Raw genomic sequence first — 17,498 nt, 5'->3', positions numbered from 1 at the left:
GGTTGGACACTCTAAATTGCCCCTAGGTATGAGTGTGGGCGTGAATGGTTGTTTGTCTCCTTGTGCGCTGCGATTGGCTGGCCACCGATTCAGGGTGTTGTCCCCCGCCTCTGGCCCAGAGACAGCTGGGATAGGCTCCAGCATCCCCCGTGACCCTAATGAGGATAAAGCGGTTCAGAAAATGAAATGTACAGTGATAGATGGACAATGGATGGAACAATGGAAAAGGTATTGAAATTATTATTTTCGTACCAAAAATGTAAAAACAGTTAAATAGGTTGAAAACAAATAAACAATGTTTATTTTTTATTATATTATTATATTACTTTTTATTACATTATTTATTTGTTTTTTTATTAAAAAGTCAAAAGAGGAAACTCTTGTTCAGTCATGTTGACATTTCCTAATTTGTTCCATAAGCACAAAATATTACCAAGATAAAATAATTTCTTTGAAGGCCAAACAGTAAAATATTTTAGTAATTTATACTAGAGCTGGGCGATAAAATGATAACGATAATCAGTCTTCATTTTTTTTGTTACAAATACGGCGTATATGCGAGAAAATACGGTATATATATAATAATATAATGCGGTGAACGAGTAAGATGTAGTTTTGTATTCGTGGATAAGAAAAATGGTGGGTTAACATAGTTTTATTTATATTTAGGGTTTTGGTGAGTTTGTGAGTCATGTTCCTGACAGGCACATTACATAATTTTCTTGCTTTTCGACCTGCGTGTGTGACTCAACTGAGTGTATAGTTTAGAAACAATCCTCCATGTTCACTATTCCATTCTATGCAACCAGAAATATAATGAACTTATCCCTTTCTGATTAAATATAAATAATTTGAACAATCATGGAGAATCTGGAGAGTCCATCATATTTACAAAAGCCTGGAGACAAAAAGCCTTCCAATTTAATGTTCCTGTCACAGTTGTACTGGTGTCTTCCAGTGTTTCAAGGGAGTATTAGGAGGATTCGATTGATGCAAGTTCACTTAGGTCACCTTGCGCGCTACCTGGTTAAATGCTGCACAGCAATGCAGCAATGATCTGCACCCTACTTATTCACTGACTGGATTAGTCTTAGCAGCACTGCTGCTGACTGCTGAACCATTTCTACAACAAAAAAAGCCCATGAGCAAGCTCTTCCTCACTCGTCATTTTGCCAGAGTTAGAATCCACACCGATCCATGCCTGATAGCTTTACATTAATATCATACAAAACAGTTAATGAAAATTAACCGGTATTGTTCTTACTAATCTGAAATAAACTGGTGAGCTCAGCATGAAATCAAACTACATTGTGATGCAGCAAAAGCCCCCCACCCCCCCAAAAATGAATTAATAAAGACATAAGACATATGGGTCAACTGAATATTTTATTTCTTTAATCCATAATGAAAACACAAAAAAAAACAGAGTAGTCTAAACTCTATTTGGAAGGTGAAAGGTGCTGCTCATTGTGATGAACAAAAAGAGATTTAGCCAATGTTAGTGAGCTTTTTAAGGCTCACTGAGAAAGCTGTTCAGCAAGTACATCCCACACATTGTGCTCTCTCAACACTCGCTAGTCAAGCACCCAAGTGCAGATATACAACTATTTCTTTTACATTGGGCTTGCCCAATGATCCTGTAAAAGGGAATCCATACTAAAGCCCCCTTCCTTGTTAACAAAAATATGGTTAGGTTACAGAAAAAACAACAACAAAAACATGTCATACTTGACCAAACCTTCCTTATATCCGCTACAAATAGATCAATTTAGGCAAGATCCAATTGAGACCTTCAAAAAAAATATACGGTTGCTGACTGGAAGACGACTCTAATCGTCACGCAAATTGGCTTTTAGCAATGTTCTTTGCTCCTCTTTTAATGAAGAAATTAGATGTATTTCAGAAAAAAACCTGAGACTGGTCATCTCTAAGAAAAGAAAAAAAACTGGTTAATGGGATTTCTAGTCCAAGTTGTCCTGCACAGTCCAGACCTTGAAGTGCAACTCCCCCTTCAGCGAGGTTCGGGATGAAAACAGTTTAGGAACCAGTCCTTTGTGAATGCTTTCGTAATCCAGGCTTTCCGGTTACTCATCGAGTAGACAGGCAGCAAGGCTTTATTCTTGTTTTTTAAAGCATGAGGACGGTCGAACTTGTAGATTAGGCTGGCTTTACCATGAAGCCAGCCAGCAGCATCCTCACACATGATGGACGTTAGGCAATCCATGTGAACCCCGGCGCTTTTAGTTCATCTTTGAATAAGAATGTCCTCTTCCAAAAAAAAGATCATCCATGTTTAAAAACTAGCTCCATAAGATAACCAAACATTCTGTTGAATTATGTGAAGGAACTCTTCCTTGTCGTACCTTTTCACTGCCTCCCGATCTAACGAGGAGGCTGAGGTTCATCTTCATTGTCTTCGTCAGGAGTTAAGCTATTGTAAAAGGTCTTGGCTTCAGTTCTAATCATGTCGGTATCCAGAGGAATCATCTTCTCCCCATAGGGCATTCTACATCTTAACGATAATTTTATTTTTCGTGGTTAACGAAGGTTCGCTTCTTCTTCTTGATGTAACGCATGGTAGATTGATTTATGATGCATTAGATGCCACAGGACGTTTAAGAGGCATTTTCAACGCCGATTCAAAAATCATTACAATGCTGAAAGACGCTCGGCGTAGTCTGTGCGTGATGCAAAATATATGTAATGTAATCCGAATTAAAGCCACGACGCTGTTTGTACTATCGGCGTGTCATTCTTCTACGGTGAAATTTCGCTTCTTCTACTGCGCCGAGTGCCACCCATTCCAACGTCGAAGACGGACTGCCCTGACTTTCGCCATTTTCATATATTATCACATATTTCATAATTATCACGATAACTATCATCTTTTTTCTTTCTCATTTGAAACTTCAAACCACTGTGAATTAGTAAGTAAATTACTTTCCTCCTTATTCAATTATGAAAGTAACTATGTTACCTTACTTTATAAGAAAAGAAAATTTAAAATATGATTTTAAAAAGTATTTTAGTTGTTCTGTTGTGCAATAAAAATAAGACAACTCCATCCTTCATTATGAAAAGTAAAGAATAAAACCTGCAGAAACTGACAGGCATCTTTATTTTTATAAATTTGCCTTTAAACCAAAAGTTGCTGAGCAATATGTAATTAATAAAATAATCAACTGAAGACATCATCACAATTGGCAAGCAGACTATTTTCAGCCTCACAAAAAGAAAGTGTACATTTACCTCACATATGGCCATTTACAAAAAATAAAATAAAAAACTTAACCCATTTGAACCCAAGATAATAGTTTTTTTGCAAAGTTTTTTGGACTACAGTCATACCTCGACCTGAGTGCCTCGACATACGAGCAATTTGAGATGCGAGTAAAATTTTGGGTAAATATCTATCTTGAGATACGAGACAATTTTTGATATACGAGCATACAGCGGACGCGAGAGGCTGCTCATGAGAACATCATCAACTTTCTGGTCGCAACTCCCTCGTGTAATGTCTCTACGAGCACTGGGCGGAGCATTGCATTTTTCAGAGATTTTTTCCCGTTAGTCAGTGAGAATGGCGGAGCGATCGTTAATAGGAGGAGTATATACTACTTCTCGTTGGCAAGTGGTCTTGCGTTATCCTATTGTGAGGACATTTGCGTGCATCATTTTGGGAATATTTTGAATGGAAGACAAAAGCAAACAACCCTCGATAGGTTGCATCTGAATGTCAGGGTGGAGGCGGGGCAAATAGAGCCAAATAGAGAAGAAAGGTATCAAAATTTAAAGCAAAATTAGAATTAAGTTTAGTGTAAGGTTAGATTAAACTTATTTTTGAGTATGTCTGCATCATAATCCAAGTTCATTTAAATTAGTTTGTTATGTTACGAGCGCGTTGCCGTGCAAAAAGTCCCCCCTCTCTCTGTCACTCTCTCTCCCCTCCACAAAATCTGTCTAATTGTAATACTATTAAACCATTAGTTATTTGTTACTTTGTTAATAGATGGCGAATTAGAACAAATAAAAATGCCAATCCAATATTCTGTTTTTAGTGTTTTTTTTTCAGATGGTTGGAACTAATTAATTTGTTCTTAGTTCATTCCTATGGGAAACGTTCATTTGAGTAATGAGTAAATCGACATACGAGCTCAGTCCCAACGAATTAAGCTCGTATCTCGAGGTACCACTATCTTAGCAACCACTTTTTTTCTTCCCTTTGGGACCATATAGCTTTAATAACAAAGCATCTCATTTACAGATTTTTGTGAGCAAATTGGCATCCTGCTTAGTTGTTGAGACGCAAACGGAACCTTCATCTATTCTGAAACACCATGGTTATGGTTGCTACTAGCAGCACAATTCTCACGGGCAATGATCCCTTTTTGTTCCAAAATTTACTTCTACGTAAATCTATTTAAATTTTTGAGTTATTTGTGTGACCACTTAGGGGTTGTATTGCTTTAAAAGATTTTTAAGGTTTAATTAACAATAAAATGAAATAATAATACAATCACCCCATACGTTAACTGTACTTGTGTGTTTTGGCGACAGAGACTCTCCATGCTTTGTGTTTTGGAAGCCGCCAGGTGCATTTAGCTTAATACAACAAAACGTTTGCTTGTGAATGCTCTTGAGAAACAGCATGACATTTTTGACAGGCCCCATCCATCTGTGACATTGGAACACCATTTACCTGCAATTAACATTTGGAATTGCATCGACAATAAAAGCATTAAGCTCGTATCTAAAGGCATGACTGTATTCAATTTGAAAATGTCTATCTTAATGAGAACCTGATGCTTTTTAATGAATTACAATTTTCTTATCAGAAGTTTAAGATGTTGTGGCGGCCAAATTGCTTCTAAGGTCGAAATATCTCTATTTTTTTTTCCTCGATGGTTCATATTATTACAATAGTTGTCACTTTCGAACAAGAACTAAAAAGAAAAAAAAATCAAAGCAGAATTTTGTTTTATTTCATAATCACAAATTAACAATTTCCTTTCAAAAAGTAAGTAATGTAAGCACAAACAGGAAGTGTCCGTACCAGTATGGTGTTCACCAAGTCTCTGGGTGCAATAATAGCATGAGATACACAATAGGCAGGTATCAAGGCTGATATTTTGACAATCGACCGCAAGACATTTGATCAGCCTTAAATACAGACGCTCCCCTACTTACGAACGAGTTAGGTTCCGAGCGATTGTTCATAAGTTGAATTTGTTTGTAAGTTGATTCAGTGGTATATTTTGTATTATAATTTATGTTTGAGGCCTATATAAGTATATTGAAGGTTTATATAAGTGCATTTGTATGTTTAAGGCTTGTATAAGTAACACACATTGGTTTGTACTGAAAAAAACATTAATAAAAATAATAATCGGACATTATTATTTTAATAATAATAATCGGACATAGGCCCCTGTTGTCGTTATCACAACACAAAAAGCCTACTTGTCATCACACGCAGAAACTGCGTGTGACGAAATTGATGGTGCTTCTCCATAAGCTACGTTTACTCGGCAAAAGACCTAAATCTACGTTTACTCGGCAAAATGGCATTCTGCTATTGTGGATACAGGTCGCTTACCTCTCTCTTACCTCTCACTGTCTTCCACTTACCTTACTTCAGTCAGCTAGTAGGAGGCAGATCACCACCCAAACCTCTTTTTATATTACCGCAGAAGGGAATGTGTGTTATGTTACCGCGAGTTTAGATTTCTGATGGATGTGGGGAAAAAACTGTCCTTAAGCCTATTTGTCCGTGCTTTGTGGGACCTATAGCGCCTGCCAGAGGGCAGCAGCTGGAACAGATTGTGACCAGGGTGGTAAGGGTCCCCTATGATGTTCTTGGCTCTGCTGAGGTAACGAGGGCTGGCAATGTCTTCCAGTGAGGGCAGAGAGCAGCCGACAATCCTCTGGGCAGTGTTAATCACTTTCTGCATGGCCTTTATGTCTGCCGCCGTGCTTCCAGCGTACCACACTGTGATGCCGTACGCCAGGATGCTCTCTACAGTGGTTTTATAGAAGGTTATCAGAAGCTTGGTGGCCAAGTTGTTCTTCCTAAAACATTTAATAAAATGGAGAGAATATGTACAGTACTGTATAGAGAGAGATTTATGTATTAGAAACTGGCCGAAAGAAGCGATCTAACGACGATTGCACAGTTTTCTTCTTTTTTTCATCATAAATGATGCGGTAGCACTGTATGGCATCATTCAATTGATTTGCAAACTTTGTGCAACGTTCAATATTTGGGTCCTGCTGCTCGATCTTTCTGTTTATAAATGGTACTGACGGTTGAACGATTCAAGTTGTATATGTGCAACGCTCACCACTCTCACGCGCATCAAGCTTCGTTATTCTTGCCACTCGTTTCAAATGAAACGGCTTGCCTCTTCCTTGCAACTCCCTCAATAGAAGCCTTTCGCTTTTTACCAACCATATTCAATAATGGATGCACGAGATATTTAATGATACAAATGAAAAAGGTTCTTTGCGCACTGGAGATACGTTCACGCACTTCCGCATTGCAACGAATTGGACAGAAGGTAGATGCTGGGTGAGCTGATCTCTCACAGCGCCAGGCGTCGGTTTTAGCGGCGGAAAGAAGCACTACAGGGAAAAAATACAAAATCGAACTTACGAACATTTTTCGACATAAACGCAATTTGCAGACATGTTCGTATGTACCGTTGTTCGTAAGTCGTATGTTCGTAAGTAGGGGAGCGTCTGTATTATTGGGATGTGCTGACATGGTAAATGCTAAGAACACATCTGTCAAAGCTACTTGCGTCTGGCCAGTCAGAGCACGTTTATAACTGCGGTGGGCTGGCGACGCCATGAGCGAGCGGTGGCAAGCACAAGTGAGTTTTTTCACTTTTTATGCAAGATAATTTTTCTTCTTGAATTTCATTCATAGGTGTTAAAATAAATTTAGTTTTGCGTATTATCGGTTTAGCTTTTTTCTATTTTGAAATAAATGACAATTTGGGCCGCATTGTCTTGCGTCATGGTGTTTCGTCTTTGTCACCTTGCAGTTTCATGCATGTCGTCTTTTTATGTGCATATAAACTGTACCCTCGACTCAGTCATTTTTTGTCCAACAAATGTGGCTTATATGCGAGTAAATACGGTAATATAGGCACAAAAACAAATATGGATACATAAAAACGTTTTAAAGAAATTTATCGTAAAGGTTGTTTTCTTGTGGCAAAACAGAAAATAACCAACAAATGGTAAATGTTAATTTGCCAACATCTACTGGTAAAAAGAGTATAGCAACACTAAGTGTTGTGTTTCGAGTTTTATCTGTTTATCTTTTCTCTATTTTGAACTAAATGACCGTATCGGTTGCATTGTCTTGCGTAATGGCATCATGGCGCAATGGCGTTTTGGTGTTATGGTGTTTTGTCTTTGTCACCATGCAGTTTCGCGCATGTTGTCTTTTATGCGTATAAGCCGTACCCTCGATTCAGTCATCATTTTTTGTCCCAAAAAAATGTGGCTTATTTGCGAGTACTTTTATTTTTCTTATGTAGAAGCAGTTGACACTGCTTGCTTGGATGAGAAGGTGCTTTGACAGGTACAGTAATACCTTGAGATGCAAGCTTAATGCGTTCCTGGACTGAGCTCGCATGTCAATTTACTCGTATCTCAAATCAACGTTTCCCATATAAAATAACAAAATACAAATCAATCTGTTCCAACCCTCTGAAAAAAAACACCTAAAAATAGGATATTACAATGGAAAACATGTTCTTAATTGTTGTAATTCACCACCTCTTCTCACAAAGTAACAAATACCTATCTAGTGGTTATGATCTGCAATAAAATGTGACATTATAATGTACGATACTGTATGGAGTTCTTACTTTCCAGACAGACAGTAGCGGCTAACGGTGTCTGTGCAACTACACGTTCAATTTGCTTCACATTTGTGACGTCATAACATAACAAACTTTAAATTTAACTTAAATGAACTTCCACTACTATACACACACAAGTTTTAATCTTTACATTGGCTATAATTTCATGATTAATAACGATTGTCATCATACGCTTTTTTTTCCTCACTACCCTTCATTGCACCGGCTTGCTTTGGACCCATTGTTTTTCACTTAATTCTGGACTGATTGTCGCAAAAAAACGTTGCAAACTGTACGGGCGATGCTCGGAGATATCTTTACATGAGGGAGATGCGGCGAGAAAGACAGAGCGATGCTATTCTCATAAGCAGTCTCTCGCATAATCGGTCACCTGGCGGCTGCATCCGCAACCGTCTCTCGTATGCTTGAATCTCAAATTAGTCACCTCTCTTAAGGGCAAAAATTTTCTCGGAATTTTCCTCGTCTCTTAAATTTTTCGTATGTTGGGACACTCGTATGTCAAGGTATAACTAACTGTATAGATATCAAACTTCATTGATGCTACCGTTGTAAGAGATGCTCTTACCCTGCTATCTGGCCCATTAATTCGGACTCTGCCTGGCTCAAAATAAGATGAACATGTTCCAACATCCCCCTCTCTATAGTACCCTTTGTCTCACAAAATCTGTCTCCAAATGCCCAAAAATGTCCTTTTTTCTTTCATTTTTGTTTTTTAAAAATAGTGAAGTTATATGTGTAAAACATAACTTTATGCATATGAAGGTTACATTTTATATGATATACTTTATTATAAAATGATAGATTACCTTGGATTCTATTCTATATAAATATATTTTCAGAAAGCATTGACAATACATTCGCTGTAAACCTCAGCTAAACTATGAGCCTGCCAACAAACACCTACTAACAACAAAGAAAAAAAATACTATTTGTTCCTTGTGGTTAATAAAAGCAGCATCCCTTAAAAATTGACTAGTGGTAGTTTCAGCAGGACACCTGGGGACAATCTTGCAGCTATTGGAACACTGCCTGAAACAAATAAATCACTAGGCACCAAAGGTGGTACAATTTCCATTTGTTCCTGATATATTTACTTTAGAATTGGTTTGCCTTTAAAAAGCATAAAAATTGGATTACATTGGGATAACTAGGTAATCAACAGTTTAACAGTTTGCACTGAACTGGTTGAATGCTACGCGACCACAAATTTGTGTGTTCGTCCAATTTTTAGAGACAAGATTGGACAGCAGCAAAATACACGCCAATTTGAAGATAAATGATTAGTCAGAAGTGGCAGAAGCCTGTATCTTATCGCCACGTTAAGAAAACAAATTTTATTTTAAACGTGAAAGAAGGGATTTGGATTTATGCCTGGTCATGGGCTGGTATTAAGATTCTGACAGTATACCTTGAACATAAATGTTGGATCAAAAACAACTTTATTTACAATCCAGAATATTTGGTTAGAGTAAGAAACATCAGTTTTATGTCAAGTTCAAAAAAAAAATACAGTAAATTCTTAAATCACAATTTCCCAGGATTGGGAGCTATTTAAAGAACAGAGATGGATTCGTTATGTGGTCCTCGAGGGGTGCTTGATGCATGCGGGCACCTTGTTGGTAATCTCTGGTGCTTTTGTGTTATAAAAATTAAAATATAAAACAAAATACCACAATTAAAATCACTCTTGAATTATAACAAGCCAGCAATTGCTTATGTTTCAAAGACAAAATGCATAAAATCACTGCAAAACAGCAACAGTTTAGCTTGTCTCTTCACTCGGTGCACAAATATGGCGACTGTTGTGTAGCGTGGTTACACCGCCGGTAATTTGACAGCGAGAGAAAATTTTGAGGAATGTGTCTTTAAGGAATTAGTAAAAGATGATATCCCTTTCAGGCAATGAGGACATAAATATTAATTGTTGTATGACATTTTGACACTTTACAAAAAGAAGTGGGTGAGTTTCCATGCATTACCCTTCACCACTGTGATACATTCGGAGTAAAGGGGAATGGATTTCAATGTGACATTAAAAAAAATAAAAATCCAGCTTGATATGTGTTCTACTGTTAAGGCAGTAACACTTAATAGAAAGACTGTGTTTGGAAAAACGGCACACATACATATTCCCATAACACACAATTCGGGATTTCCCCCCTACATTTTGCTCTCTTTGTAAAGACAAAGAGCACAAAATGGAGCTCCAAGAGATTAGTTGACTGGCGCCAACTCCCTGAGTCGCACGACACGACCCATTTGGGGCGTTTACGGGCCCTTATGGAATAGAATACATTTTGGGGTCCACCACTACTTCTCCTTTTTGTCACCTCCGAGAGGAAATAATTTTCGGTTGGGGAAATGCATGGAAACCCGTTCACTTCTTTATTGTAATGACATAAAGAAACACAGCAACAAATCATAATGTTGAAGTCTTATAAGAATTGTTTAAAATCTTGCTGTTAAATTACTGGCGTTTTGACCAGGAGGAATAGTGCGCCCAAACGGGTCAGCAGTCGCCATTTGTGGACTTGTGTGCTGTGATCCAAAAACAAGAACCAAAATGGGTGAGGTAGCATTTATTGACTACCGTATTTTCACGACTATATGGCGCATCGTATTTTTAGCCGCAGTGTCAATAACGAGTGCTATTTCTTTATTTTACACACACAAAGGACGCACCGTTTTTTAGACGCATATATATATTATATATGAATATCTAACCGCAATAGCGCTGGCTACCGGAAGCAGCCCCAGACTCTTTTTCCGGTGTCCGGTGCGCAGTGACTGCTGGGATATATAGTTCTTGCACGCTACACCCACACGCTAAAAACACGTTTTTAAAAAGGCAACGGAAGCAAAACTGAGTTCGGTTGTACTTTATTTAGCCATTTTACAACTTACTCACGTCATCATCACCCACAAATCCATCAAAGTCCTCATTTTCCGTGTCCGAATTGAAAAATTGTCCAAATGAGTCATCGAAAACGCTGAGTTTCATACGTTCGTCCAGGTGGCTACAATCCATTCACAAATAGTAGCTAGCTATTAGCTAGCGTAACTATTCCAGCGCTGCCTTCAAAGCTTCGTAAAGCTGTGTTGATGTTGATGTCCAGGCCACTATCCATTCGCAAATAGTAGCTAGCTAGTAGCTAGCTAGTAGCTAGCGTAACTATTCCAACGCTGCTTTCCATGCTTCGTAAAGCTGTGTTGATGTTGATATATACAGGCCACAATCCATTTGCAAATAGTAGCTAGCATAACTTTTCCAACGGTGCTTTCCATGCTTCGTCAAGGTGTATTGATGTCTATGTATACAGGCCACAATCCATTGGGTGTATTGACAAAAGAACTACTACATATCCCAGCAGTCACTGCGCAGTACTTTGTCTACGGGAAAATAGTAGAGTCGGTGTACCCCATCAACTGATTGTTTTTATTTTATCGTGATAACAATTTTAGTATTGGTCCATATATAAACTTTTCACCAATCTGTTCTCTTACAACTGTAATCAGTTGATTGCAGTCAGGTGCTGCTTCTTCCAGAAGATCTCCTCATTGGCCTAACTCTCTGCCTGGTTTCAGGAGGGAGGAAAACCTGCACCCTCTTGGCCCTTTCTGGAATAAGTTTGAATACTGTGGTCTAAAGTGTGCTCAAACCGTACGATCCTTTAAATCAGGACAAAAAATTCTATGGTTTACAACAGCCTAGTAATATCTCTCCATATAATTCAAATTGTTGTTATACAACTTTTGCTTTTCAATCTTTGTTATTTCTTTTCTATTTCTTGGGTCAAATTAATGTTTTTAATAGGTTTGACTATTTGATGTGACTTGTGTAATTTTAATTTTCTTTTATGTTTATATGATAAAGCACTTTGCATCACCTTGTGTTGAATTGCACTATTCAATAAATGTATCTTGCTTTGCCTAGTCAATAGTAAATATTGGTATTGAATAGAGGTGGGCGATATGACAAAAATTGTTATCACGATAAAAAAAAAATTAGTCGATATCGATCATTATCATCGTTATAATTATCTTATCTTTTTTCTTTCAAATTTGAAACTTCAAACTTCTGTGAATAAATTACTTTCCTCCTTATTCAATTATGAAAGTTTGACTTTGATTTATTTAATAAGTGAGAGCACATATTAATGAACAAATTCATGTTAATGAACATATATATGTAGATATATTTATTTCTTTGTGTAGGTTGAAGGTAAACGATGACACATACATACATACACACCCTTACTTAATAAGAAAAGAGAATATAAAATATGATTTTAAAAAGTATTTTTGATGTTCTCTTGTGCAATAAAAATAAGACATCTCACAATATGAAAATTAAAGAATAAAACCTGCAGAAATTATTAGCAGATAAGTGTCTTTATTTTTAAAAATTTGCCTTCAAACCAAAAGTTGCTAAGCAATATGAAATAAACAAAATAATCAACTGGAGACATCAACTTTGGCAAGCAGACTATTTTCAGCCTCACAAAAAGAACGTGTAAATTTACCTTACATACGGCCATTTACTAAAAAATAAAATAAAAAAGGGGGATGAACTTGACCCATTTTTACCCATGATAAAACGTTTTTGATGTTTGCAATGTTTTCATTTACTTAGAACGGGGAAATATCTTGATATCAAGTAAGAAAAATATCTCCAATGAGGACAGTGTGTTAAGGAGATTTTCAATAAATTATGAGGCATTTAAATAAAAAGTAAAAAAACGCCAGGGAAAATTCACTTGGATCTGTTAGTGAATCAGATCTGTGTTGTCTTGCATCTCATAATTGCTCATTTTGGCCGTTTGTCCTTTTACGTTCATGCTCTATGTTAGCCTCTATTGCTAACATGCTAAAAACACATTTCCTCTTCTCCTGATCATTGGTCTGGAACTAGCATTCATCTTGCAACAGCGCCCTTGCTCTCTGTGGTGGTCGGGTGGTGTAATTGCAGTTTAAAATTATCATTTTTTTAAATCTAAAGTTATTAATATCATTGACAAAAAAAAATCACGATAATTATCGTTATTGTTTTATCGCCCAGCGCTAGTATTGAGAAAGAGCAAACGGCTAACCCTAAAACGTCCCTATACTGCTGCAGCACGGCTTGTTGAGTGTAGGTTGTGAGTCACCAAGGACAACCTACAAAAATATCTTGTTACCAAATTTGCGGCAAGTTTCAGTGACATCTGGTACTTTGATGTTTTAAAACCACGGGACACCTTAAAACTGGCAATCGGTCTATGCCTAGCATAACTAAGTCACAAAAAAATTCAAAAGGGATTTCAAAACATCTCTCTTAGCTTGTTTGACCGACAGACCAAACAGGCATGCAACGGATTATACACAATTCAGCAAACGTTAATATTTAATACTGTACTTCCTAATGGTTTGAGCTCCGAATTCAAACCAAAAGAAAAAGGCACCCACAGTAAGGAAATGAGTAAGAAGAAAGTACCTAGTTTTTTTTCCAGTGGTTTTGTTGACAATAAAATGCAGAAGAATAGACCATCCACAATGCTAAAAACATGACGGTAGGCAATATCTTTTCATCCACAAAAAATGAGAATAGAAGAATTTGGGGTCAGTGTGGTTTTTAGAATACAGCAGATGGAAAACTAATTCAATGTTATTGGAGAAAACGACAAAAAAAAATCACTGCGAGAAGGGGCAACGCCTCAAACCTTTTGGGTAACATCAACAATTATTCCTTTTCTATAATTTAAAGTAAATTTTTTAACTTGCAGCAATAAAAATACATTCCAGTAATTGTAGTCTACAATTTCTGATGTGAAAATACAACATAGATTTGCTTGTTTTGTATTTCTTGTTTGTAAAAAAAATACTAGCAATATAATGTGTATAAATTGGTAATTTTTAATCATGATGTCGGCCTAGGCTATCTCTAGTGTGGATTGGCAAAGGCAGAAATATTTGTTATTTTATTAATCACTAACACCCTATTAAAATTAGGTTTGGTAAATTATTATTTTTTACTCATAACAAATCATTCTTTCATGGTGTTATATTTCAATAAGAGCGCAGAACATTAATCACAAAAATATGCGCACTGAAATTGCGATACGTTTTCAAATAAAAATCAGAAGCCAGAATATTTGCTTTTTATTTCATGACGACTCTTTCAAAGGTCTAAAAAATGGAGCTCAAATAATCATCATGTACTTAACTAGTACAGCAAGGACTTTTGTACTTTCAAAGGAAGGAGCTGTCTAAACCAGGGGTGTAAATGGGAAGACAACAAGTGAAAAGAAGAATGCAAGAAGACAAGAAATCACAAGGAACAACGTCTGACACTAATGGATGCCAGGGAGCTATGGGCCAGTAGGGTACTATGGAGAGACATCACATACCAGTAGGGGATAGTGGGGAGACATCACATACCAGTAGGGGACAGAGGGGAGACACCACGTACCAGAAGCTGGCCTTAAAAGGACAGTACAAATTTCTTTAAGAATACAATGAAATCAACACAAACCCAACTTCGTCTACTTAAATTCATCCAAGTAAAACAGCAACCCCAGCAGTCAAAAAAACACAAACTATTTACTGTGAAGTGGGCATTAGCAACCTTGAATTTAAGCAGTATTGAAAGACAGTCAAGTCCTAACAGTGGTGCTAACAGCTAAAATTTGGTACTAGTGCTATGCATTGAGTAGTTTGTTATCAAATGTAGTGTTTTGCTTTAAATCTGTTGAATTTATCCCCAGATGAAATTTTGTTGCAAGATTCCACTGTACAAAATGATTGCTCATAGCATATCCATAATGCTATGCAAATGAAAACTAGGGACACGTCACATATTAGTGGTCGTCATTGTTAACTTACCATAAAACAAAATGCTTTGAATACTGCAAAAACTAGGGCGACCAGTGAACCCGGGATTGGAAGAAGGAAGGGGAAAGCCTCCATCATTGAGAATACTACAGTTCATTCACTCCTTTCAACAGCAGGAACCATTCATTCATACAAACCCACTATCACAGTGTGAGCAAAGGACTGAGTTTATCAAGTTCTGGTCGCTTCTATTTCTAGACCTAAGGTTTAGTGACTGCGTTATATTGATAAGAAGGTGACAATTTGTCAAGGAGAGCCTTCAGCTGGTAGGAAATGATAGGCTAATTTCTAAAACAGCGCAAAGGGCACAAGAAGTGACAAAGCAAATGACAATTATCTCCTTCAACTGTCCTGACTTGAACATCAGATGTCCAAAATGTTTACAAAAACACAAATACACTGCCTCAACATACTAATGAATACTCCCAGTGGTGAGTTTAGTTCCCTAAATAAAGTGAGAAAGTTGAATAAAGTGATCCTTACATGTTATAAGCATATATGTGACAGGGGGCAGCAGGAAAGGTTTCGTAATAGCTGCCTTAAACTGCACAATAATGGCTTGTCTACATTTTATATTGATTCCCCTTTCGTCTCTAACGCCACATCTACTATAGTTTATTCTCCACTTTGGGAACAAATCAGCCCCTCAGCCCGAATCATTCATCGCTTGCCCCCTTAGAGTGAGATCTTAGTTACGCTGTCAGGCGCCAGGCAGCCATTTAGGTGCACATGAACCCAGTTGAGTCTCTTCTACGTAAATGGCTGATACATTTGGTATTTTTTCCCCCTCGTTCCTAATTGCTGAGAGCCATCAGCACCCACCGGCCTCCTCCCCAGCGCGTTTAATCCACCACTTCAAGCTGCTTTGCCTCCATAAAACCATTCTAAACACCTCATCTCATCCCGGTGCTCTTTAAACGAGCATTAAGAAGTATTTGCAGAATCCGGGCTCCAGTTAACCCCAAGAGACTCAGCATCAAACAATGAAGAGGACTGGAGGCATTCCGTTTCCATCACAAAGCAATCGACAATTCACTCAAAAACACTTTTACGTTTTTTTCGGACGGATAAAAAAAAACACAACCATACACCGGTGATGTTAAATCTCACAGCCAAAGAGAATCACTACTGAAATCTACGGTTGGCGACGACAACTGCCACACGTCAGAGACAAGCTGCATCAATTAATAGCTAAGCAAAGCCGCTCTATTGTCTATCAGCATAAAGCACCAGTAGCACAACGACACAAAAACAAGCGGTCTGGCAGCCACACGAATCCCGCTGTTGTCATTTGAAAACACTCCGAGTTCGGAACTCAAGGCCGCGTTTGCATCCTCGGTCTCACCTGTGTCTTGCTTTCGCCTTAGTGTGTACCGTCTCCGGGTTCACGGGCCCGTCCTGACGCACTTCTGCGGATACTCACCACCAGTCCCCGGCACCGGCAGGCGGCACTGAGCCGATGATTGGGCCTAGCAGACGATTGCCTCCTCTGTGCATCCCGAGAGAAAACTCATTGGTCAGCCACTCACGCCGTAAAGCCCATACAAGCGTCTGATTGGTTGGCATTTTGAGAAGCGGAATCTGGTAGACAGCTGATTGGCTGTCTGGCGCGTGTCTGTGGCAGCTTTCGGCAATCTGATTGGGTTTTAATTTCCGCGGTGGAGCGAGCGAATCAATTGATTGGCTGATAGTAATGTTGTTGTCTGCGTCTGAACCTCGATTATGGAGCGAATGACAGTGCGTACTATTCGTTGTTAAAATTATTGTAATTATTATTTCATGCGTTTTCGCGTGACCTGCTTCATCAAGATACAAATTTACCGTATTGTGTGGTTGCTGCCATGAGAGCGGGCAATGGTGCAGCATATTTGTTAAAATATTTGTTTATTTATTTCTCCGATGCACGCATGTGCATGACAAAGACCCCTAAAAAGAGACGCACAGGGGCAAGGCTACGTTGCAGATTATCCAAGGGCATTCAAATCTTATTTTTACACTTTTTTTCAATGGAGACCAAGAAGTCCCGTGACATGCACTAACTGGCATCATTTTAGTTTGGTTTATTTGAACATTAAATCCATGCCAAAGCATCATAGCAAATTCTTAATCTTAAAAAATATAGTTGCAGTAGTATTGCCCAACCTCTGGGTAAATAACATTATTTTCGAATATATTTAGCAATACATTTTTTTCTTGTCATACGCCTAATATTTTGTTAAACCACCAAACAAATTTCTGTGGACTTCCCGGCCTACTTTAGACATTGAAATATTTAATTATATTTACAATTAATTTTATTGCCAGTGTGGTATTAAATAGCAGTAGCATTACGTTCAGTAGTTATTCGCCAAACTGCGAATAATATTTTTGTCACAATTTAAAGATAAAACACACACAACGTCTCTTGGGAAGTAACTGACACTGCAACAATGAAACAGGTTGAGAGGATGGCGACCTCGTGTGGACAAAAGTAGCACACGCATTTCCAAATAAACAAAATATGGAGCAACCCAGGACTTGGAAAACAATGACCTCATCTCATTTTCTGACCGCTTTATCCTTACTAGGGTCGCAGGGGGTGCCAGAGCCTATCCCAGCTGACCTCGGGCCAGAGGCAGGGAACACCCTGAATTGGTGGCCAGCCAATCACAGGGCACAAGGAGACAAACAACCACTCACGCTCACACTCATACCTAAGGGCAATTTAGAGTGTCCAATCCACCTACCATGCAT

At 38.1% G+C, this 17,498-nt stretch overlaps 1 protein-coding gene across 1 annotated transcript in view; it reads right to left on the bottom strand.

Annotated features, from left to right (window-relative positions):
• The window catches only part of gatad2b (GATA zinc finger domain containing 2B), a 72,147-nt gene extending 55,889 nt beyond the window's left edge, over positions 1-16,258 (bottom strand). Inside the window, exon 1 of the mRNA XM_077590358.1 lies at positions 16,111-16,258. The gene's annotated coding sequence lies outside the window, so the exon portion shown is untranslated. The remainder of the gene's footprint in view (positions 1-16,110) is intronic.
• Between the last annotated feature and the right edge of the window lie 1,240 nt (positions 16,259-17,498).

The sequence above is a fragment of the Stigmatopora argus genome, chromosome 21 (assembly GCF_051989625.1).
Source record: "Stigmatopora argus isolate UIUO_Sarg chromosome 21, RoL_Sarg_1.0, whole genome shotgun sequence".
NCBI classification, from domain to species: domain Eukaryota; kingdom Metazoa; phylum Chordata; class Actinopteri; order Syngnathiformes; family Syngnathidae; genus Stigmatopora; species Stigmatopora argus.
Note: the sequence above shows the minus strand (reverse complement) of the source record. Positions and strands in the feature narration are given on the sequence as shown.